General features: G+C 33.6%; 2 non-coding genes and 1 pseudogene across 2 annotated transcripts; 2 read left to right on the top strand and 1 right to left on the bottom strand.

The window, feature by feature from the left end:
* Positions 1 to 1,017: 1,017 nt before the first annotated feature.
* LOC131177625 (small nucleolar RNA R71) lies at positions 1,018 to 1,124 on the top strand. Its single transcript, XR_009147008.1, has one exon. It is a non-coding gene; the product is annotated as a small nucleolar RNA R71 (small nucleolar RNA).
* Positions 1,125 to 12,495: 11,371 nt separating this feature from the next.
* Positions 12,496 to 12,601, top strand: LOC131177623 (small nucleolar RNA R71). Its single transcript, XR_009147006.1, has one exon. It is a non-coding gene; the product is annotated as a small nucleolar RNA R71 (small nucleolar RNA).
* Positions 12,602 to 19,317: 6,716 nt separating this feature from the next.
* Positions 19,318 to 24,132, bottom strand: LOC131177618 (probable LRR receptor-like serine/threonine-protein kinase At1g05700; annotated as a pseudogene).
* Between the last annotated feature and the right edge of the window lie 520 nt (positions 24,133 to 24,652).

The following is a 24,652-nucleotide window of genomic DNA, read 5'->3' as shown; positions in this document are numbered from 1 at the left end:
TTTGGAACTTGTTTGATCGCATCAAGTAAAGGTATATTCACCTCTACCTTCCTGAAAGTCTCCAAAATTTCTTTCTCTTGTTCTTCTTTTTTATTTTTAGCAAACTTGCATAGGAATGGAGGAAGAACAGAACTATTAACCTTATTTAGTTTAGATTCAGTACTTACCTCAACTTCAGGAACTTCAGATTCTTTTTCTCCTTGCTTCTTGTTTTTCGTTGACTCATGTGGAGTTTGATTATCAACTTCTTTCCCACTCTGTAACAGTATAGCACTTGCATTTTCTCTAGGATTCATGACTTTTGTGATGGAAGCTTTCCAGAACCTTGAGCTTCCAGCTTACTCACAGATGAGGCTAACTAACTAATCTGCTTCTCTATGTTTTGAATGCTATTTCTAGTCTCTTTGTTGAAACTGTTGTGTATTGTTAGCCAAAGCCTTAACAATTTCATCAAGAGACATACCTTGATATAAGGGAGGCGGAGGTGGAGGTGGAGGCGGTTGTGGTTGATTCACTTGTGGTCTTTGTTGCTGGTATTGGTTTTGCATTGGTTGATTCCCATAACTCAGATTGGGATGATCTCGCCATCCTGGATTATAAGGATTCGAATAGGGATCATACCTATGTTGTGGTTGTCCATAATGTCCTACTGCATTAGCTTATTGCATTGATTCATCCTCTTGTAATGCATGACACATGTCAGTAGCATGACTCAAACCCGAACAAATTCCACATACCTTAACAGTTTGCATGTTCCCTACAGCCAACTGCCTCACCAAGGAAGTTAAATCTGAAATTTGTTTCTCAAGGTTAGATGTACTTACCTCATTAACCTTTATAGGCGTGTGATCCATTCTCATTCCAAATTACTGAGAGTTTGCTGCCATGTTAGCAATTAGCCTCCTTGCCTCTTTTGGTGTCTTGTCAACCAAAGCTCCTCCACTAGCAGCATCTATCATACTACAGTCCATTGGTAGAAGTCCCTCATAGAAATATTGAATTAAAAGCTGCTCACTTATTTGATGATGGGGACAGCTTGCACACAGCTTCTTAAATCTCTCCCAGTACTCATACAAGCTCTCTCCATTGTACTGCCGGATTCCACAAATTTCTTTTCTTATGTTGGTAGCACGAGAAGCAAGAAAATACTTCTTCAAAAATATCTGCTTCATCCCATTCCATGAGTAGACAGATCCGGAAGGAAGGTAATACAACCAATCCTTAGTTGTGCCCTCCAGTGAAAAAGGAAAAGCTTTAAGCTTGATTTGAACCTCTGAAACTCCTTGAGGTTTCATGCTGGAACACACAACATGAAATTCCTTTAGATGCTTATGTGGATCCTCACCTGCAAGACCATGAAACTTAGGCAACAAATGGATTAGTCTAGATTTCAACTCAAAAGCAACATTTAAAGCAGGGTATTGAATACACAAAGGTTGTTGGTTTAGATCAGGAGCAGCCAACTCTTTCAACGTCCTAACAGCAGCCATGGTTTCGTTTTCGGAATTTGACTCTTAATCCGAATCCGAATCCGAACTTAGCTCCTTTGGAGATTGGACTCCTTCAGATATACTCGAAATCAGCCTAACTTGCTTAGCTAATTTTCTCAACTGTTTAGCTGTTTTTTCTACTTCTGGATCAAAGATCAACTCACTAGCTTGAGAAGTTCTTATCATAAACAAAGAGAAATCAAAGTAAAAATAGGAAAATGCCTCAAAACCCTAGAAAACAATTGAATTTGGCCTCAAGAGGGTGGGGCCAAGGAATCCTATGGATTAATTGGTCTTGATCAGAGCGTCGTTTCCTTCAAAATAGGCATAGGCCACCTTCCAAATTCAACCAAAATTTTTAATGAATAGTAACACCGTAAATTTTTTTTTTTGTTCAAAAACCTAAAAATAACAACACTTCACAAACAAAATTAATAACAAAATACCCTAACACTAAAAACACGAAAATCAAATAAACTTCAATCCCTGACAATGGCGCCAAAATTCTTGGCGGGTGTCGAATCCACCAGAAATTAAATTAACTGAAATTACCAACTATGAAATATTTTTTATAGCAAATGGTAAATCCAGGTTGAACCCTAGAGACTGAATTATTAAATTTCGTGCACTTGTGTAATGGAAAATGGAATAGACAAAGATTGGGGGGGAGGGGGGGTTTGTAAAACAAAATCAGAAGAAAGCAAAAATTTAAGAACTAAATATGAAAATCTAAATTTAAACAAACTTCAGTCCAAGGTAATTCTCATTCCAATGCATTGATTTGATTATGGACAAAAGAAATACAATTATATCTTATTGAATACTTAACGTAGATTTACCAAACAGCGTGATAAACCCCTGACTTCCCTATACTCATCAATTCGAGCCCAGCACTCCTATTGACTCTAATTATTAACTGAGTTGGTATTAAGCAATCCTCATCAAATTAAATAATTGCTTTAAGAAAAGGAAGTAGTTAAGCTGAACAACAATTTATGAAGCATAAATCATTTAATCTACCCTATTGTTTCCTTAGGTTATTATCGAAAACTGGGATCATAATCAATAAAACCTAATTGCTACTTATGTTCAATCTTACACAACAATTACGGATTATGAAGATGAACTAGCAATTGATCTCATCAAACAATCAACTAATAGGCCTTTTTAGCAAATCATTCAATAGATCAAAGACAAATAAATCAGAAAACAATAGATATTCAAAAAGACATAAATTAAATTAAGAACCTGGTCTTACAAATTAAGCAAAAGAACTTGAATCCCTTGAACTAAATTAAAAACTTAGCCACTCATGGCTTACAGAAAAATAAAGAAGAATTCTAAAAGATGAATGGAGAGGCTGCTGAATGATTTTGGAGGCGTCCCAATATATCTGGAGGCGGCTGCTATCTCTTCTATTTATAATAAATGGTCTAGGGTTAGTTTTTTTTAGAGTCTCTGTCAAAAATTGCAATTGGAGCGAAATCAGGAATCTGAATATCGACAGATACATGACCCTTGTATCACTACATGGCCCAGGGCCATGTAACTTACTGGAGCTGAGTGGGTCTGTCTCACATTGGCACAGAAAGTTACATGGGTATCTAGGATTTACAGGGGTCAAATTACATGGCCCGTGTACTTTGTTTCTTCCTCGGTTCTCTGGAGTTCTTCTGGCAGAAAGTTACACGGGTCTCCAAGATTTACACGGGTCAAGTTACATGACCCGTGTACTTCGTATCAACCACACTTCTCAATCCTTCGACCTTTCCAAGCTTCCTTCCACACTCTATTGCTCCGAAACTTCACCAAAACCCTGAAAAATATAGCAAGAGTCAAATTTCTCCATTTAACACAATTTATTTCAACAACTCTCTAAACATATGCCTAATAGAAAACTATACTTAACCAACTGAATTAAACATAAAAACACATTAAAAACACTAACTGTGATGAGAGTAAAATTAATAAATTATGCACTTATCACTCTTCAAAGCAATTCTCAATCCTCTAAGGATAAGATAAAAATTTATTTTTATGATATGCATGATCCTAAAATGAATGCATAAATCAAATTAAAATTAAGTGTAATCTATATAAAAAATATATGCGAGTATATGTGTATAAGTATTGGCATATGTGTGGTATAAGTGTATGGATTAACTATGTATGAATAAATGAAATGCAATAAAGTGTATGAAAATGCTCAAAAAATTTTAAAAAATTTTACAAAAATTTTGCCCTCACCCCCAAACTCAAATGAGACATTGTCTTTAATGTCTAAAATGAATGCAATGATAGGTAAAATTATATGAATTAATCAATTCATAAGATATATGCAATTGGGAATTAAATTAATATAAGCTCAAGTATTCTAAAATTAAGCTCAAAAAGATATTAACAGTAAAGTTTTAGAGGGAAAAAATGTGAAAAAGTATCCCAAATGTATGAATTTACACTGCCTAAGAAGTTGCTTAAGATGTTGCTTAACCTGTTGCACAGGGTAAGCAAAAGCATAAGCATTGGCAACATACCATAAGCATAAATAGCAGAAGGGTAAGTTGTTACCTCATGATGATGTTAAACATATTCAACTCAAAGTAAACTATGCAACTCATTAATATTAACAAAATTAGGACTGAATAAAATATAAAGTACAAAAATAATGTGCAAGAAAATTAAAAATGCAATGAAATATAACTAAACAATTAACTCAAAAAGCAAACCAGAAAGCATTCATAAAATAACCATATTCACAACTACAAAATCATATTAGATAATAAAATAAGATAAAATAAGCTAAAGGAAATGTTTAAAGTGCAAACACAATCATAAAATAAAATAAACTACAACTGTTACCAAAGTTTGAAATTCAACAACCAAATTAAAAAAGTAAATCTAAGACAAAAACTAAAACTAAAATTAAAACTAAGACTGGAACAAAGCCTAAACTACTGCTACTGCTAATGGGTCTGCAGGTGGCACAAGGGTTGCTGCATCAGGGTCTGCTTCAGGTTCAACAGGGGCTTCCTAGTAGTCTGAGGCTTCAGTGGCAGTTTCAAGGTTCTCTGTAAGATCTTTCATCTACTGGAACATATCTTGGCCCCAGTGGTATAGATTGTTATAGGATTGAGCCAACTTGTTGTAAAGCTCCAACATTTGGATTTCTTGCTTCTTCTGTTGCTTTTTGAGAGATAGAAACCTCTTCTTAAGCTTTTTATCCTGCTTTTTCTGATGCTTAATCTACTACTTGCCTAAAACATCAATCTTGGTTTCTAAACCTTTAAAACAGTAAGGATCTCAGTGGTTTCAGTAGTGGAAATTGAGGGTTGAGCAGTTAAGCTAGCTACTTTAGCTTCAAGGGACTTTAAAATTGATAAAATTTTTAGTGAAGGTTGCTATTCAGTAGCTGCTTCAGGTACCTGCACAGGGTTTGCTGGTGCATAGCACCTAGTGCTGCAGAACCACGAGCTTCACTATGCTGCTGCAATAACACATAAGTGTGCCCTTTCTTCTCACACAAATCCATGTGGAGTAGCACTGTGCTATCCAAGTATGATTCACTAGAAATAAGTACAAGCTCGTACAAGTTGGTATCAAAGTTAAATGAATTTGCTATGGCAGTTATATATACCCCAAAAACTATACTGCCTGTGGTGTGCTTGGTAACAGTTTGGTGTCAGTGAGTAGCTAAAAAGTAAGTTGTGCTAACTAGTTTTCTCTCCTTCATGCACCATAAGAAAAATAAGTCTCTAGCACCCACAATACTATTGTTGTGCCCTCTACTTAAGACAATATAAGATATGAATCTATGAAGATATTTCAACACAGGATCCACAATCCTAGTTGCCTTTGCTGTCCTCCGCCTATAATAGCCTCCATAAGGGGCTATTTCTTTCCAAAACTTCACAAGATCATGGATAGTACCCTGCCACTCAATCTACTTATATCCATCATCCTTAAAACCAAAAATTACACTCATAGAGCCCATGTCTAGCTCTCTATCCACACCAGCTCATCTAAAGTAAATTACATCTTTATGTCCAGGAACATCAGGTTTGAAATTTAGCCTTAGGGAACTCAAAAATTCCAAGGTTAGGTCTTTATACACTGGTTCCTTAATCCTAGCAAATTCAGTCCAATTGACAGCATCTAAATAAGCAAACACAACATCATGTATACCCAATTCTCTTAAAATTTGCTCATCCATATACTTAGTTGCTGAAATTGGTTTAGAAACTAAACTCTCATATGTATTTTTCATATCTACATTCTTAAAAGCCCAAGGTAATAGAGAAGTTACCTCCTCTATGTCATCTACAGATGCTGATGGTGCTACTAAAGCACTAGCAGACTAAGAACATGTCAATGGTGACTGAAAAACAGGGACTGGAGCTACTAGTGATGAAATTGATGAAGCTAACCTTGTTCTCTTACTGACTGGCTCCTAGGTAACCCTAGGTGAAAATCCTAAGTCCATAGGAACAGGGGATAACCCTTTCTTTTTCGCAACAGAAGCCTTTTTGGTCCTACCCGCACCCATTTTGGTTTTGCTTTTAGGTTTGGCTTGAGCTAGCACAGGTTCAGGTATTGGTTCTGTTGTTTCTTGAACTGGAGTTTCGACAATGGGTGTCTCAATAGGGGTTTCAACGGCAGGGGCAAGAACAGGGGTTTCTATGGGAGTTTCTTATTGTGGTGTGAGAGGCATTGGTGGAATGAGGGAAGGTGTTTGGTCTTGTAGAAATGGTGGTGAATGTGGTGGTGATTATGGTGGTGGTGGTGGGTTTAGGTTAGGGTTAGGATAGGCAGAAGATGGACTAAAGTTTGCAAAAGGTGATGCCATTTGAAGTTTTGGGAAAATTTTGGGTTTTCGGGTTTTGGGGGTGGACCAAATCTTGGTTCTAACCATTAAATAGGAAAAAAAATAATCCCTTTAACTCCCTTAGAAACTGCTAGAAAAGGGTGAAAAGAGTAGTAGTGGACTTTAGTTTTTCGAGTGAGAAAATGGGATAAAGGGCAGAAACTTAGGCATTTAAAATTTAGGGCAAATAATCAGTGGCTTAGGGTAATGTTTAGGGTAAGCACAAAATTGCTTAAGGTTAAACACGACTTGCATAGGGTGGCTGCTTAGGGTAAGCATGTAAAAGTTACAGAACTAAAGATTCTGGGTAGTGCTTAGGGTCTGCACAAATTTGCTTAGGGTTAAGTAGGATTTGCATAGGGTACAGCTTAGGGTTAGCAATATCATCAGCAAGTTTCAGCAGGTTTTGGGAAAATTTGTGATTTCACTTACCAAAAACAATCCAAATGCTGTAAAATGCTATCCTGACCCTCAGCAATAACCAAATACACACTAACTCCAAAAAATTGAAGAATTTAACATATTAACTCTCAAAAATACATCAAGCATCCCACAAACATGTAGAAATTGAAGACCAATAAGCTCAAATTTAAGCACAAATTTGCAATTACCCTTGCAACCTAAGTGAGTGAACTTAAGCTTAAACTTAAACCTAAAATAACTTTATCAGCAACATCTAAGACATATGCTAAGCACTCAAAATTTGTATAAAAGACATGAAAATTAGCTGTTAAAACAACATGAACAGTACCATAAATAGTAGTATGAACAGTATTTTGAATAAAAACATACAAATTCCAACAAACAATAAAAACCATATATACACTAAAAGATAAACTATAACAAACATAATTTTTGCACTTCAATAAAGCTCACATCAGTCCTAAATATCAAAATTGATCCTCATTCAAGTTGCATTTCATAAAATTTCACAAAACACAAAATTAAACATGTGCTATCAAGTAGATTTTCAATATTAGCAAGTTAACATAAGTTTAAAAGTGTCACTATTCACAGGAACTAGAAAAATGCAAAATTTTGCTTTATACTTGCTTTCTCTCAATTCTTTCCCATTTTGCTACAAATCCAAATTTTGTCCAATCTTCATGAAATACCTATAAAAGATAAACAAATATCACCTTGAGTTTAATGAGGGAAAAAAACTAAAATGAAATGAAATAGAAAATTAATAAACTATAAAGGATACGCTTGGGTTGCCTCCTAAGAAATGCTTGTTTAAGGTCTTAAGCTTGACCTTCCACTCCAATCACCTAAACATCCTTAGTTGGGGAACTAAGCCATGAAACCTCTATAACCTTTTGTGTGGGCTCTCCAACAATATGGTGCTTTAGTCTTTGCCTATTAACTTTGAAAGTACTTGAGGTTTCATTCCCTATCTCTACAAATCCATATGGATATACCTTTGTAACTGGGTAAGGCCTTGATTATCATGACTTCAATTTTCTAGGAAACAACCTTAACCTAGAATTATACAAGAGAACAACATCTCCCTCTTTAAATTCTCTCTTCCTAATGTACTTAACATGCCATCTCTAAGTTCTTTCCTTATAAAGATCGGCATTGTCATAAGCATCATGTTTAAGTTCCTTAAGTTCATTTAATTGTAACATTTTCTTTTCCCCAGTAGCCTTTAAGTCAAAATTTAGTGTCCTTATTGCCCAATATGCTCTATGTTCCAACTCCAAAGGCAAATGACAAGTTTTCCCATAAATCAATCAAAAAGGGATTGTGCCAATGGGAGTTTTAAAAGCTATCTTATAAGCCTAGAGTGCATCATGCAACTTTAATGACCAATCTTTTCTTGAACTGTTCACTGTTTTCTCAAGAATCCTTTTCAACTCTCTATTTGAAATCTCCACTTGACCACTAGTTTGTGGATGGTAGGGTATTGCAACCTTATGCTTAACTCCATATTTTTGTAATATTCTCTCAAATTGATGGTTGCAAAAGTAAGAACCTCCATCACTTTTAATAGCACGTGGAGCTCTAAATCTTGTAAAAGACCACAACTGTAACATCATTTGTTGGAGATGGTATAACTTTAACCCATTTGCTCACATAATCTATTCCAACTAAGATGTACTTATTCCCAAATGATGATGGAAAAGGTCATATAAAGTCAATACCCCACACATCAAATAGTTCCACTTTTAATATGTTTTGGAGGGGCATCTCATCTCTTTTTGAGATATTTCCTATCCTTTGGCACCTATTACATGAATTCAAAAATTCCTCACATCTCAAAAAATGTGGCCAAAAGAACCCTGCTTGAAGAACTTTTGCTGCAGTCTTTGCAACACTTATATGAGCCCCATAAGGTGAAGAATGGCAATCTTTAATGACATCCTCTATCTCCTCATCAGCTAAACATCTCCTAATTAGCCCATCTCCACATCTTTTAAACAAGAATGACTCTTTCCAATCATAATCCCTCACATCAAAAAGAAATTTCTTCTTTTATTGCAATGTCAAATCAAGTAGAAGGATTCCACACACTAAATAGTTCACAAAATATGCATACCAAGAGATTTTTGCACTAATGGTTGCCAAAAGCTACTCATTAGAAAAATAATCATCTATTGGAAGCTCTTTCCCTAAATTTTCTCCTTGTTCTTGCCTCAATCTAGATAAATGATCTGCTACTACATTTTCTACTCCTTTCTTGTCCTTAATTTCCAAATCAAACTCTTGAAGGAGTAATGCCCATCTTATCAACCTAGGGTTAGCCTCTTTTTTCTAAAGAAGATACTTGATAACTGCATGATCTATATATACTATTACTTTGGACACCATAAGATAGGACCTGAATTTATCTACTACAAATACCATTGTCAAAAATTCTTTTTTTATAGTAGAATAATTTATTTAAGCATCATCTAAGGTCCTACTTGCATAATAGATTGCGTACACCTTCTTATCTTTCCTTCGTCCTAAAATAACCCCAATGGCATAATCACTTGCATCACACCTCAACTCAAAAGGTAATGACCAATCAGGTGGCTGCATAATGGGAGCAGATATCAAAGTTTCTTTTATCCTGCAAAAAGCATTCATACAATCAGCATCATAATGAAATTCCACATTTTTACTCAATAAATTAGTAAGAGGTTTAGAAATCTTGGAAAAATCCTTGATGAATCTTCTGTAAAATCTAGCATGCCCCAAGAAATTTCTCACTCCTTTCATAAATGTCAGGGTGGCATTTTCTCAATAATTTCTATCTTTGCTTTATCTACCTCAATACCCCTATTTGACACAAGATATCCTAAAACAATTCCTTTTTGTATCATAAAATGGCACTTTTCCTAATTTAAAACTAAATTAAACTCTTTATATCGCTACAAAACTTTAGACAAGTTAGATAAGCATTCATCAAAAGATTTACCATACACAGAAAAATCATCCATGAACACTTCCATAATATCCTTAATGAAATCAGAAAAAATGGACATCATACATCTCTGAAATGCAGCTGGGGCATTACATAATCTAAACGGCATCCTTCGATATGCAAAGGTACCATAAGGACATGTGAAGGTGGTTTTATCCTGATCATATGGGTGAATAAGGATTTGAAAGAACCCTAAATAGCCATCCAAATAGCAAAAATAAGAATGATGATCTAATCTCTCAAGCATCTAATCTATAAATGGCAATGGAAAATGGTCTTTTCTAGTTGCAATATTCAATTTCCTATAATCTATGCACATTCTCCATCCAGTTACAGTTCTAATAGGTATTAGTTCATCATTTTCATTTTTCACTACTGTGATGCGCCCTTTCTTGGGCACAACATGAACTGGACTTACCCAATTGCTATCAGAAACAGGGTAAATGATACCTATATCAAGCAATTTTAAGATTTATTTTTTCACAACCTCTTTCATATTTGGATTCAATCTTCTTTGTGACTCTCTAGAGGCTTTATGATCATTTTTCAACAAAATTCTATGCATGCACACAGAAGGATGTATTCCTTTAATATCATCAAAGGTATAACCAATTATCCTCCTATGCTATCTAAGAACTCTTAATAATTTTTCAACTTTACAATCATTCAATTTAGCACTAACAATCACAGGATATGTAGAATTTTGACCAAGAAAAACATACTTGAGATTTGTTGGAAGAGGTTTTAACTCTACCTTCGGTGCTTCACTTCTTTCAAGAATTGGCGGTGAAGTAGCATCTTGCTTCAAATCTCCAATCTTCTTAGTATTAGCCATAGGCAAAGGTGAATTTCCTTTCAAAATTTGAGCATATTTTACAGTTTCTTCAATCTCATCCCCCTTTTTGATGTTGTGAACTAAATAAGCTTCTAAGGGATCTTTAGGATATTGCTTTTTAAACACTTCTTCAACCAACTCATCTACCACATCAACTCTTAAACATGAATTTGAATCATCTTTCTTTTTCATTGCTTGAAACAAATTAAATTTAACTTTTTCTTTCCCAACTTCCAATGTAAGCCTTCCATTCTTTACATCAATCACAGCTCTAGCAGTAGCAAGGAAAGGTCTACCATAAATAATAGGAATGTATACATCCTCTTCCATCTCCAATATTATAAAGTCTACTGGTATGAAAAATTTCCCAACTTTCAGAGGAACATTCTCAATCACCCCAATTAGAAATTTAATAGACCTATCTGCTAACTGTAGTGAAATTGTAATGGGCTTCATTTCTCCAATCTTCATCTTCTCATAAATAGACAAAGGCATTAGACTAACTCTGGCTCCAAGATCACATAAAGCTTTATCTATACTGATATCTCCAATGTGACATGGTATTGAAAAACTAATAAGATCTTTCAGTTTGGTTGGAAGCTTATTTTACAAGATAGCACTGCTTTCTTCTATAAGAGCTACTGTCTCAAATTCTTCCAACTTATTCTTATTAGAAAAAATCTCCTTCAAAACTTTAGCATATTAAGGCATTTATGCTAAGGCATCAGTGAAAGGAATAATCACTTGCAAAGACTTCAATACCTCCAAAAACTTTCTAAATTGTTTATCTAACTTTGCTTTCTAAAATCTTTGTGGGAATGGTAAAGGTGGCATGTAAGCCTTGAGTGCTACATATTTAGGTTCTTCCTCTTCACTCTCTTTTTCTTTACTTCATTTTTCTTCCACTGAACTCTCCTTTTTAACCTCAACTTTAACCTCAACTTTAGCTTTTTCATCTCCTTCTCTATTTTTCTCTTCTTCAAATTTCTCTTTAATCTTTTTATCTCCACTCTCCAATATTTTTTTACTTCTCAATGTAATAGCCTTGCGATGCTCCCTTGAATTTTCTGATTGGCTAGGAAGCTTCCCAAATGCTTTGTTGTTTGAGGAGCTAGCCTGTTGAGCTATTTGATTCTCTAACATCTTGTTGTATGTTGCCATTTGATCCACTTTAGATGCTAATTGAGAAATCATATCTTGTTGACTTTGATGGCTTGCTATTAGAGTTTCAATCATGGCTTCCAATCTAGCTATCTTATCTAGTTGTGTTTGTTATGGTGGAGGTTGTTGTGGTTATGGTGGAGCAGGTGCATTTTAAGGTTTAGGAATTCTAGGAGGAGGACCTCTATTCTTTTCAAAATTCTGATGTTGTTGATACCCAGAAGGTTGCTGAAAATTCTGGTGTTGTCCTTGTCTACCTCCCCAAGAGAAATTAGGGTGGTTTCTCCATGCTGGATCATAAGTTGCAGAAAATGGGTTACCACCTAGTCTTTGATTATAGTTTCCCACATAATCCACTTGTTCACTTGAAAAGTCTTAACCAAATGCAGGAAAATCAGTTGCACAGCTGACATATGCAGCTCCAACATCTACTAAATTATTAGAACCTCTAACTGAAGAATCTACTTTCATGCTTAGCTTGTCCATCTTCCTTGTCAAAGCATCAAACTTAGCATTAATCATATTCATGGCATTAAGGTCAAATATACCAGCTGGTTTCTTAATCTCATTCCTCTCACAACTCCACTGATAGTTGTTATAAGCAATTTTATCTAGAGCAGAAAAAGCTTCATGTTCAAATTTCTCCATAAGATCACTTCCAGAAGATGCATCAATTGTACTTCTAATAGCTAGTGAAACTCTATTGTAAAAGTGTTAAACAAGTATCCACTTAGGAATCCCATGGTGTAGACATTTCCTTTGCAAATCTTGTATCTCTCCCATACTTCATACAAGCTCTCATCATCTCTAGGTTTGAAAGAATTCAGCTCATTTCTCAGCTTAGCTATCTTTCTTAGTGGAAAACATTGAGCTAAAAATGCTTGAGAAAGTTCATCCCATATTGTGATAGAACCCGGTGGCGAAGAATGTAACCGCTCTTTAGCTCGGTCCTTCAAAGAGAAAGGGAATAATCTGAGTCAAAATGCATCATCAGAAACTCCATTTATCTTCAACATATCACTGATTTCAAGAAAGTGTGCTAGATGCACATGTGGACTTTCACTTAGACTTCCCCTAAATTGTGATTGTTGCACCATCTGACGGAGTGTAGGCTTCAATTCAAAATTATTAGCTTCTACTCTTGGTCTTGTGATACTTGGCATAAAATCCTCAATGTTAGGATAGGCATGATCCTTCACAGAACGGTTGTTATTGTTGTTGTTAGCCATTTCTTCTTATGGTTGTTCTTGCTCTTTTGCTCTTTCTTGTTGTTGTTGAGCTCTAAATTTATCTTTTCTCCTCTTAGCTTCTGCTATTAAAGCTCTTATTGTCTTTTCTATTTTTGGATCAAAGAATAAATTAATTTCTTCACTTTTTATCCTTCTCATAAAATAAAAGTACCTAAAAAAGAAAATAAACAAATCCTCAAAGTAAAATAGTAAAAGAAATTAAAAATAAAATACCCAAATTAACCAAACAAATAATCATTCAATATCAAACAAAAATCAATTCTTCGATAACGGCGCCAAAAACTTGATGGGTGAATCTGCAAGTATGCAGGTCGTATCAAGTAATAAAGTGATAATTCAAGTATCGTTCCTACGAGAATTTGCCATTTCAGTACTAAACTATGAATGAAGTGATTATTTGAGCTAATGATCAATGAAAGTAAGATGTAAATGTAAATAAATAAGGTAAAATTGATAAATCTAAACAAAATAAGTAAAGAGCAAGGGAATAAATTCAAAATCTAAATACATTTAAACTAAATTAATAATGGGTAACTGAAATTAAGTGCTAATTAATAGTAAAATGATTCCAGAGTTAGGGGTTGATGTGTAAATTAATTGGGATTTGTCTTGATTTTTCCAATTTCAAGGGAAAATAGAGTTTGAAGGTGATTGATCCTAAATTCCTTTGATATCTTTTTCATGCAAATCAAAGTGTATTTTAAGAAAACCAAACCTGCTTTCGTATGATATTTGATTAACTTAAAACTCTTTAAGTGTTATGACCAATCAATAGATCCTCTTAAAACCCTAGTTTATTTCTAAATCTATGTGATTTTAAGTTATAATTCTTGGTTATCTATCAATGATCTTTACCTTTTGGTCCTTTAATCAAAGATTAACACAATGCCTAATGGGTACCAGCATTAGGCAAGTAAATTAAGCACACAAGAAAAAAAAATCAAAACTCATATTTATATAAAATATAGAAATAACCAGTCCAGATCCACAAATTAATCTAAAACATATTTTCTAACTCCAAAATCCAAAGATTCTACTCACTTATATTAGTATTTATAAGAGAAATTGATGGAAAAGTAAAGAAAAACATGATAAGGGGACTAAAAATAGAAAAACCCAGGTAGAAGAATACAAAACTCTGAATCCTGGAGCTTCCAGAAATGGCGGCAGCAGCTCCTCTCTTTAGAATTGATGGCGACTGTCCACCCATTCTACTTTTATGATTTCCTTTCCTTTCTTTCTTGTTGCTACTTCTTGTGGCAACAACTAGAAAATGATGCTTTTATATGGTACCAAAAGTTGCCCTAAAAATGGATAAGAGCCAAGGAGTGGATAGGAAGTGAGTGTAAAAATGTCCAGTCAGCAGAGTTTTCTATGTTTTGGGCAATCTGCTTAGGGTATTGCTTACCCTAAACAACATCTTCAGCGAATTTCGGCCTCAATATGCTCTGTCTGCTCAAGGTTAAGCAGATCCTCAATAAATCTCCACAGGTTGTTAAAATGAGTTTTTCTGCTCATGCTTAACTTTCAGCTTGACCTGAGTTGTACCTTAAGCACTGCCGCTTACTCTAAGCAATATCTCAAGCAAGACCCCAAGCAAATATCGGAAGGTTTGGAGAATAAAACTCTAAATATGTTGGAATTAAGCGGCGCTTGACTTGCGACTTGCCCCAGGCTTTAGGTTAAGTAGTATAACATGCCCTAAGCAATATCATAAGCAAGATCTCAAGCAAATTTTGGCCAACTTAATTTTCCAAAGCTTGATTTTTTTAACTTTTCTCCATGCTTAAAGGGCTCCAAATTTCTTCAAATCACCTCCTAATGCATTCATTGACCTTCAATTTACCACAAAGCCTATTCAAAATAATAAAATTACAAAAATCACATATAAAATAATTAAAATTAACAAAAAAGTTAAAATAAAGCTAAAAAAATAAAATATACTAAAATATAAGGGCAAAATGGATGTAAAACTACCCTAAAAATAAGTGCAACAGAGGGTTAAAAGAGGTTTTCCTCTATGGTTCTGGAGGTTTTGCTAGTTTAGATAACACAAGAAAAACATTGCTGCCCACATCAACAAAATTAATAATACCATAATCATGAAAAGTTTTTTGAAAATACGCACCCATGGAAGTTATCTTTTTATGATTATCTTCCCTAAGCAGCTCTTTACAGCTTGCCACTTTCGCAACTAACTCAAAGAAATCCTTAAACTCCATCCTTGAAACTTCCTTCTAAGTTTAATATCTAAACCACCTTGGGCCAATTTAATAAACTTACATTCAGGCAAAAATACTTTGCATTTGTTGTGCATATTCTTAACTTAGAAACGTATGAATCTATAAACTCTCCTGGCCTTTGGTAAATTTTAGATAACTAGGGCAATAAACACTTCATGTTCAGTTTTATAAAACTATGTGTGAAATAAGTGCTTCATGTTTTGCCAAGTGTTTACAAAATCTCTAAGTAATGAAGCATACCAAGAAAATGCAACTGCAATTAGGGAATTGGAAAACAACCGTAACTTAAACATGTTAAAGTTTTTATAATTAGCAGGCTCACCACATTGCATAGTAAACCTACGAATATATTATGAAGCAGACTATGACCCATCTCCTAAGAAAAAAGTGAACTCAGGTATTTTATAACCCCTAGGGAAGGGATTATTTATATTCATCTAGTTTGGATAGGTTTTTTGAAACTTAGGATAACCTATCTGATGAAGCCAAGTCCATACAACTCTTCAGCAACTATCCTAAGGGCTTCACGATTAACGTGAAGTTTAGGGTGATATAATATGATTACATGTATAGGTGGTGGTGGTGCTACATAATTAATCCTAGCATTATTCATTGCATTATTTAGGATGTTATTTACATTTGCAGCATTATGTATATGTGGGTGAGTGGTAGGATTGTTAGTAGCATAGAAATTACCTTAATGTTAGCCATTGAATGACCTTACTGCTTGTGTAGGAGTAGCCATTAGAGTTGTTTCTCTCCTTTGAGGCAGTTGGTAATGTTGCTCTTCCTGGGTTGGTGTTACTTGCACCTCATTGGATGCCTGTAGGTTAGTCACTGCTTGACTACCTAATATCATCGCTTGCCCCTCGGGCGGTCTAGCTTTAGGTAGATTCCTTACGGACTCTCAACTAATCCATTCTAACTGAAAAGACAGTCTTGAAGTTAGTCTCAAAAGTAGCTTTAATGCTAGCTCTAATTTGTTCTATCACTTGTTGAGCAATCTGAGTGCTAATGCTAGCTATATCAAATGCAATTAGAGTCACCTCTTGTCCTGTAGGTGATGCATTGTTAGGATTTTATTATCCATTGTCACTGAGTTTAGCTTCATTAGTTACTCTTTTGGGTCCAACCCTGTGGCTTCTTTTTCATAACAAATCCTTGTTTTGGGCATGATGTCCAAAAAATTTTGTATGACAATGTGAATTGAATGTTGAAGGAGAAGGATTGAGAAAGTTGATGTAAGACTATCCCACTGGGCATGCCAAAAACTATTTTTGCATGAAATTGATTTTACTTAATTTACACATGTCAAAAGCAGATATGACATTTTTCGCACATGAGAGTTGGATTGTGGGCATGCTAGGGATGCATATGATCCAATTTATAGATGTGTTTATGCCTGTCTGACTTCTAATCAGAGCAATTGATGAGAAATAAAGGACCGAATTTTTTCTTGTGTTTCTTGACTCCACTAGAATGCGCTTTATCAAGATCTTTACTTGATCAACTTGAAAAACTTGAGTGCTAAATTGGCTGTTAAGAAATTAAAAGATCACTTGTGTATGAAAGAGTAAATATTGTGCTTGAAAAGTAAATATTATTCATGGTTGATTGCTTTGTAAAATAGATCTGTGCAAAAAAGGTAAAATTTACGGTTAATTGAAAAAATAAATTACTTGCTGAGAAAATGCAAATATGTGCAAAAAGTGTAAATGAGAGCTTTAAAAAAATTGAAAGACTGATTTACTTGAAAATGTAAACATTTGCTGAAAATTATAAATTAGCTTGCTGAAAAATTAAAGAGCTGATTTGCAGGAATTGAAATATGAATAAGAAATTGTAAATTGCATTGAAAATTGAAAATATTGATTATAAGAATGAAAATATTCACAGAGAAAATATAAATTGTTTGCTTGAATTGAAAATAAAGACTGGAATTATGTTGACGCTAGAGCGAAAAGTAAAACATTGATTGAAAATGTAAAGAAAATGTTTAACTAAAAGAAAATTTGAGCTAAGATATTGTGTCTGTCAAATGTTGATTGATTGATTGGTTACTGTTATCTTCTAACTGAAGTCCAACATGTCTATTTATAGGAGAAGAGCTACTTAGTGGTCAAGTTTGGTGGTGACTACTTTCTCCACCACTTGCACATTTTTCTCACCACTAAGCAAATTTCTACAACCATCCATAACTCCCATAACTACTCACTTACACCACTTTCTCCACTTTCCCACTATTTCATTTTCATGCTCATTTTCAGTAGATATTTTTAGATATTAAATATTTGGAACTACCCAATAAATAACACCCACTTATATAGATAATTATTAAACTATTCTAACTCCAAATAATTAATACTCACTAACTATTGATTTTTTACCAGCTTGAGCTATGAGTCATGCCACGTTAAATAAGTAACTTAATTTAATATTTCAAATCCATTAATTAGCTTAGGTCTAAAAATATTAATATTAAATTGTGATATAAACAAGTAGTTTTCATTTATAATTATTGCCTGTATATTGATAATATCTCTAATAAATTACTTACTTTTAAAAATGCATATATTAAATTATAAATTTCACTAAAATTTAAAGATTAAATTATAATTTATCCTTAAATTAATAGTGCTTCCTTAAATATGGCTTCAACCCATCATTTAATGGGCCTTCATTTAAATGCAATATTTTTTTTCCCTTCCCTAGAAAGTTCTCGCAGTCACAGGCTTAATTCCAACCAACACAGTAATTTGAGTTATGATGACTTTGGAAGTTCTTATGGCCGTCACGTTTTATTGTCTTCTGAGAATTGAAGTCTTGGTTATGGGTCGGTTGCACTCCTTTTTCCCTTTTTTTTTTTTTTTCACCTATCTACCTAACTAGTTCAAAAAAAAAAAAATTACATGCATTTAGGTTTAGAAATTAGGGATAATTTTATAAATAAACAAATCAAATGATATATTTCTCTTCTCTTAATTCTATCTTAGGCTATTGTCCCGTCATCTATTTGTTAATGAACTGAAAAAAAAAAATGTCAAAATATAAAGCTAAGAAAGTCGAGAGAGTAACATAGTAGAGCTCATCAATCTCTCATTCTTTTTTGGCCTTTGGGTCAACCTTTCACTGGAGGAAAAAAAAAAAGGCTTTAGTACATAATCTTTTCCGTGTCTCACCTGTAATAATATTTCCATTTAAACTTGCGACGTGCTTGCCACAGTAAATTTCAATTCAGTACTAGATTAGATCTTGAATATTGTAGTTTGTTAGTGACTTTTTTGCATAGGACAATAAGCTTAATACAACTCATAATCATAGTAGTTTTTATATCAATTATAATAAGGATAAATTACAAATTAATTCTTGAGGTATGTAAAAATCATAGGAATCAGTTCCTATTTTTTTTTATAAGAAACAATTTAATTCTTAAGATTAGATTTCGTCAATAAAATATTCCATTCTTTCAAATTCACTGTTAATTCCTCTACTCTTTTTAACTTGAAATAATTATATTTTTTTAAATTTTATTTTACTCATGAAATGTTCCTTCCATTCAAATTTTTTATATTTAAATAATTATATCTAAATAATATTAGAAATAATTGTATTCAAATAATAAATAGTTAAATTATTATATATTATAAATGACTACAACATTGGATTTGTTTTGGTATCACTTTAATTATTAAAAAAAAAATATTGATATTTGCTCAGGGAGGAAATGTAGTCTCATTGTGCGAATATTAATTTGAGAATATACTAACCAAAAGAAGAAAAAAAAAAGATAAATTGATATTTTAACATACAAATATAACGTTTACGAATATAACGTTTTGTCATGGACAAATATATATTTTGTGATCAGTTGCCTTTTGGGTCTTAGTTGTGGTCAGACTTCTTTTTAATAAATTATTTTTGCTTATCAAAAAGTATATTGATATTTTGATATACAAATACAACGTTTTGTCATATATTGTTGTAATATATATATTTTTTAAAAAACCTAAAGTAAGTTGCAATATCATTTCAAATTGAAAATATTAGTAGGTAATACATCTCTAACAAGAAAAAAAAAATTTTGATATTGATCGACCAACAGAGTGAGACTACCTAGGACTAGGAGCCATTTCAGTGTCGATTTCCGAAGACCTCATTTCGAGTGAATTAATTAATCTTGTTCTTCCTCTGTCCATCCTCTGAGATCCAACTACAGGTGTTACTAGATTTATTATAGCCAAACATTCCTTTAGTTCACTCGATACATCACTCATGTCTGGCCGTCGAATTGCAGTATTCAACACACACGACAGGGCTATTTCCACAGCTTTCCAGGCAGAATTTGTGTCAAAGTCTCCCTGTAGTCTGGGATCAACAATGCTTCTAATATCACCATTTTCAATTATTGGTATAACCCAATGTTGTATTCGAATGATTTCTCCATTGACGTCTCTTTTTATGGCAGGCTGACCAGTTATCAGCTCAAGTAGAGTGATCCCAAAGCTGTATACATCACTTTTCTTATTAAAATTTCCTGATGCCTGTGCCCTATTTGAAAAATGAAGCAACTCGATATTAGCAGACCATTAGCTAAACAAGTTAGAGATCATTAGAATAAATGTACAGTTGAACACCTACTCAGGATCTAGGTAGCCAAATGTGCCTGCAGGACGAGTTGTTATATGTGAACAACTTTCATTTGTGAAAGCTCTTGATAGCCCAAAATCAGCTATCTTTGCTTGCAATTTCCCATTTAATAAGATGTTGGAAGTCTTTAAATCCCTATGGATTATAGGTGGCTTGCAACCATTGTGCAGATACTCCAATCCTGCAATTCCATTTAGACATTGGTTAACATAAAGGAGCAAAAAATTATCAATGAAGGGAAAATTAAAGAATATGTGGATCAGCTGGAGAACCCTGGGCTGCATCTGCTGCAATATGTAGTCTTTCATCCCAATTCAAAGTAATTCCACTTGTCTCTGCATACAATATATGTTCTGAATTGTATTTAAATAATTTTTAGAATATTCAATGAAGTATAGAAATAAGACAAGAGAGGTACTTTTACCAATGCTTCTTCTTTGAAAAAGTGAATTTCTAGTTAGATCAGCATATATAGACAAATAGATAATGTGATTAAGAGATTTATAGTAGTTACCAGATAAATGGTCTCGCAAATTTCCATTAACCATATACTCATAAATCAGTGCCTTATTATGACTATCATCACAGTAGCCAATTAGAGAAACCAAGTTCTTGTGGTGAACAATCATCAAGAGTTGTGCCTGCAAATCAAATTGCTACCATTTTAGGTAATAATGATATATGTATTGATGTTATGGTTCAAAGAAAGAATAAATAATTCAAATTAAGACAGACTTGTAGAATCTGACCTCAGCTTGAAATTCCTTATAGCCTTGCCTTGAATATTGAGAGAGCAATTTGACTGCAACTTGAGTATCATCTTCCAGAGTCCCAAAGTAAACTTTTCCGAACCCTCCTTCTTCAATGGTGGTCTCAAAGTTACGAGTAATACTAACAATCTCTAAATAACTAAAAGATCGATTTTTTGAAATTATCGATCCTTCCTTCTTAGATTGTGATGTTGCTGGGAAAGCATCAAAATAGATAAGAGTTTGAATGATACAAATTGAGAGTAACAAAAAATACTAGTAAAATCATGCTTGCAGAAATGATTGCAAAATGAAAAATTACCTTCTTGTTTTCTCATTCTCCGACAGACAAATATACTGCTGAGGAAGAGAAGCACCATGACTGTTGTAACGGATGTAACAACTGGAAGAAGAAAATTGTGCTTATTTTTCTCACAGGAATATGTCTGGCATAGATGTGAATTCCTGTTCAAACTGCCATTAAGCATAACATCATTAATTTTCTTAGTGATCAATTATAATTTTACTGACGATGAGGTTGCTAATGCATGTTGCTTCCTAAGCATAAAGAGAAACTGTATTGAAATATCATCACCGACTCTCTCTCTCTCTCTCCATAGAGGAAATACTTGTGTGTGCATGTGTAACAAGTGCATGTTTGTTAATGCTTGTTAATGTGGTGAGAGTGCTGTGTGCGTGAGTGAAAGAAGTGTGGGGGTGATTTGTAAAATTACGGTTCAGTCCCTTATAATAAAAGTTTCATTTAAGTCTATCCTTCTCATCCTCCAATTTTCATCAAGTACCAACTAACTATTCACCCTATATGTTGGAAACGCACTTGAAAAGAAAAAAAAAAAGTAAAAGCATTTGAAAACTGTCAAGTTTTAAGCAACTATATAGATTAGCTAAAATTGAGGGATGTAAGAGAGCTCAAATTAACCTCAGTTGCAATAGTCCATTGTTAGATTTTTGGACAAGAGGCTGAGGAACTGAACCTGTGAGCTTGTTTCCGGATAAATTTCTGGAAAAAAAAGCATGAAGTAAATCACCTGCATATTCTAAGCTGAAACTTATCATGGCTATATCAAAACTCATTAACTTACAAAACAGTTAAATTTGGCAGTTGTGCTAAAAATTCTGGAACAATTCCGGTCAGTTCATTTCCTGATAAATCTCTAAAAGAAAAAGAAACGGATACTTGTTAGATTTTTTTTATTTTTCTACATTAATAGACTTGCATAATGAAACTTTTATCTTAATTGTAACTAGAACAGCAGATGGTACTGGGCCTGCTGGTATTTGTGTACAATGTAACTCAGAACTAAACATTTATTCAATTCAATTAATACTTACAAGGACTGCATCGCTTTGAGATTGGAGAATGAGGGAGAAATGTTTCCTGTCAATTTACTTTCACTGAGGTTCCTGCTCATGATTTGAAAATGCCAGTATCTAAGTAATGCTACGCAGTTCACATGATCTAGTCATTGCTTTTGGAAGCTAATGCATGATAGAATTAATTGGGAAACTTAATCAACATAGAAGCTGTATATCAGATGGATAATTTGAAAATGCACTCACAGAGAGATGATCCTTGGAGAATTGCCGTCGTAGCCGCAGTTCAAGCCACTCCAAGTATAATTTCTGGGCAGACATGGGTCTCCTTGCCAGCTATCATCTTTATTAATCTTGTACGTTTGCTGGATGGCCATTATAGCATCAACTACAATCATTCATGAGAAAAAGCACAAGGTAAGAAAGAATCATGTAAAATTTCAGAGCGGAAGAGAAATGCAAATTGAACAATCCTACCATCTGCTGGGTCTGTGAAACAAGGGGCAGCAAGACAACGAAAATCTCTAAGGCATTGAGGATAGGTGGAAGGTCAGACTGTGCAGTTGAAATGATAAAACACTCAACATATCCAATAATTCTTGATTTACGAGGTCGAGTACAAATGGTGAGCGGCTTCAAGTATTGGAGGGTAATAGGTCCATAGTTGTCACCATTAAAAGTGATGGAGAATTCCCTTTGTGGTTCGCCTTGTGAAATCTGTAATACTTCGGCGAAGTGAAAGCAAGCATAATATTCATAGTCATAATAATAATTATACATAAAGGTGTGATTAATTGATCTGAGGGGACTTCGCGGTTGGATTGCAGTTCTGAAAACATCAACGGGCGTTTCAACGGTATTGGTGCTCTGGACATCAATATTTGAGTTGGTGTTCAGTGAAATGTAATCATTAGGAGTAAATTGGTACCAGACGCGATCATAAACATCATCATTGAACCTGAAACAGTGACAATTTTCCATTAATTTGTTATAATTAATTATGTATTAATTCTTTTTATTACATGTATTATTTGTCATTTATATAATGTTTATTTAATTTATTTATTTTCTTCTAAAAATTAAGTATTTATCCTTCCTTTATTTTGTCAAATATGTGGCAAGCAACATTTCTATAATTATAAAGTTAATAGAAAAAGGAAACAATTTACCTGACATCGCTATTGGTTGAGTTGCCAAGGTCATATCTTTCCAATGGAAGTAGGGATCTGGAATCAATTCTATAAATGGAATGGTTCATATGTCTCAGTTCCAATGCTGAAATGAAAGGTGTTCCATAGCCAGTATTTACAAGACACAAGTTAATAGCATCATATAGAGAAAAATAAATTATCTCATAGTATGTTTGCTGTGATGCATATGAAAGTTGCACTGTCGTCCAGAAATCAACCCCGAGATACAGATCAAACCTTGGAATTTGATTCTTGGCATCGTAATTCCCATATATAAAGAACGCTCTGATGAGGTAATTTTGATTTTTGCCCTGCTCAGGTCTCAGTGTGTAGCAATTTTTTCTTCCTTTCGGAAAGAACCTTACACTCTGATATATGCGCCCAAAGTATCCAGGAGCTATATACTCGTTTTCTCCAGTGCTTGTGAAATCTTTGTCAGACTTGTAAAATATTCCAGTTTCCTCGTCCAAATAATCTTGACCCACCCCACAATCAATGCTTATGAAACCTTATAGAATTTTTGAAAAAAAAAAGTTAATTGGATATTCTACTAAATATATATATGATTGATTCAAACAAATTCTTAGTAATATAATATTTTCTTTTTTAGTAATGAAATTTCAGTTTGATAAATATATAAACTAAAATATATAAACCGAGTATCAGAAACTGCAAATTGCTATAACAGCATCAAGCAAAAGAAACGTAAACCAATACGGAATCATCAATAAAGCCTGGCAAATGAGAGAACATAAATGAGCAAGAAGAAGGATATAAACAGATGCAGTAAGTTGTCCCTACCTGAGGCATCGGTGGCAAGCTTTCTTCTCTCTTCGGGAGCTACAGCTACATTTAAGTTTACAAATGTAGCATGCAGCATAATAAAGATTAGGCACTGTGTGACTGAAAGCATTGCTTTCCGTCCACCCATTTCCCTCTTTTCCAAACAATTTTTTAATTCTTTCGTTAAATATAAGATATAAAAAAGGTGTCATGGCACGGACTGCTTAATTATACTACTTATAAAGGGAGAAAAAAGAAAGCGTTGAGTCAATAAGTAAAAAAAAAAATGATAATTTTTACTTTTTTTATCAGGGAAATTTTCACTTTAATAATAGATAACATTTATCACGGTATTTACATGACTTTAACCTGAGAAATTGTGATTTCATATATGGAACGATAAATTAATAGAAGTTAAATATTTAAGTAATTTTAATTATTAAATTTAAAAAAAAAAGGAAATTATTTGGTAATTATTTAATAGATATAATTTTATAGGATCCACCAATTATCTATACATGTATTAAAACATAAATATTAAAAAATTGTAAATTTCACTCATCACAAATATATGCAATAAATTCAAAGATTAAACTTCCTTGCAATGATGTATTTTTTTTATATTTGAAATATATATATATATATATATATATATATATATATATATATATATATATATATATACTTTTTATTTCT

Source organism: Hevea brasiliensis, unplaced genomic scaffold (assembly GCF_030052815.1).
Source record: "Hevea brasiliensis isolate MT/VB/25A 57/8 unplaced genomic scaffold, ASM3005281v1 Scaf66, whole genome shotgun sequence".
NCBI lineage: Eukaryota > Viridiplantae > Streptophyta > Magnoliopsida > Malpighiales > Euphorbiaceae > Hevea > Hevea brasiliensis.
The sequence above is the reverse complement of the archived record's forward strand: the minus strand, read 5'-3'. Positions and strand labels throughout refer to the sequence as shown.